The sequence below is a fragment of the Echinops telfairi genome, unplaced genomic scaffold, assembly GCF_000313985.2.
Source record: "Echinops telfairi isolate 266 unplaced genomic scaffold, ASM31398v2 ScPeMD7_7412;HRSCAF=8450, whole genome shotgun sequence".
In the NCBI taxonomy this organism is placed as follows: domain Eukaryota; kingdom Metazoa; phylum Chordata; class Mammalia; order Afrosoricida; family Tenrecidae; genus Echinops; species Echinops telfairi.
Window position 1 is genome coordinate 17,808,082 of NW_022111312.1, and position 1,603 is coordinate 17,809,684.

Below are 1,603 nucleotides of genomic sequence, written 5' to 3' on the forward strand. Positions count from 1 at the left end.
TTCCTCACTGTAGCTTCCTTTGTGAGCTGGTCTGCTCTGTCTCCTTGGATGGAACCTAAGCCCAGTGAAAGAGGGTCTTGGGTCTGAACTGGAGTCACACCTGGGCCAGGCCCAGCATGGAGCAAGTGGGACAGGTGCTCATTGAGGGACAGACAGATGGCCCAAGGAGCCGCAGCCTGGCATGGGCAAAGGCACAGGGCCCATCGCACACTTAGACACGTGGGTTTGGTGTGTGTGTGTGTGTGTGTATTTGTGTGTGTGTGTGTGTTTTCATGAAAAATGCAGCTACTCCAAAGAGAAGGGAGAGATGGGGACAGACAGATATGCGTGATGGATATAAGTAGATGTGGCAGATTATGCATATATATATATATATATGCATAAAGAAATCAATATATCACCAGAGATCATCAAGCTGGAACTATTCACAAAGCAGACAAGGAAATAGAGGCTAAGGGAGACTGGATTTCTTTTTCATCTGATGCAAGGAATGAGGATCAGAAAATGGACAAACATCAGGGCCTCAGCCTCCCATGCTAGCGTTGTTGCTGACACAACTGGGACAGACAAAAGAAAGAGATCAAAAAGTATATATATTTTAAAAACTGTTCAAACATCTATAATACTATTGCAACTATTTTCAAGAGACTTTAAAAATCTACCCTTTATTTAAAAAGACTGGAAGAAAATAAAGCATGCTCTGGTTGGCAAATGGGGGAAAATGGCTTTTTAAATACTGAGGATGGTCTTTTCTTTCTTAATCATTGTTTGTATTTTTATCTTTATATTGCCTATATACTTGAGTATAAGCCAACAGGAATATGACCTGAGGAACCTAATTTTACCACAAAAACTGGGAAAAACTTACTGATTTGCATATAAGCCTAGGGTCAGAAATGCAGGAGTTACTGGTAAATTTCAAAATAAAAATAGATACCAGAAAACCAAACAAACAGATACCAATAAAATTACATTAATTGAGGCATCAGTAAGTTAATTTTTTTGAATATTTATTTCAAAGAAAAACAGTAAACTAGCTCTGTAAGTGGAAAAGAAAGCCAACAAAATATATTATCAACAATAACTTTAAAATACGAAAACCTTAGCTCAGTCAGCAACCAAGCTAAAACCCAAGAGTTAAATCCTTAAAAGCTGGATTCCTCCTCATCATCCGTATGTCCAAACAGAGCTGCAGCTTCAGCTGGGGTGAGGTGATCAGCGTAGACACTGTCCTCATCACTGAGGCCGCAGTCATCACCATCACTGCTGTCCTTCTCACACAAAGCGCTCTCTTCACTGCCCTCCATGGCATTACTGAGGCCACAGTTCTTGAAGGCACGTTGCACCGTGTCCTCTGGAATCTCTTCCCATGCATCACGAACCCACTTTGCTTTCAATTCTATGTTGGCCTTCATCAGATTTCCAACTTTTGTCGGTCGGGCTTGATCAGATAGCATCCCTTCTTGCCACATCTTTCACCCACGGTCTTTGAAAGGTTTATTTAAAACGCACGTCTAGAGGCTGCAATACAATTGTAAGCCCACCTGGAATGATAGCCAAAGTAACTTGAGAAGACTTTGCCAATTTTTTTATGTCATCAGAT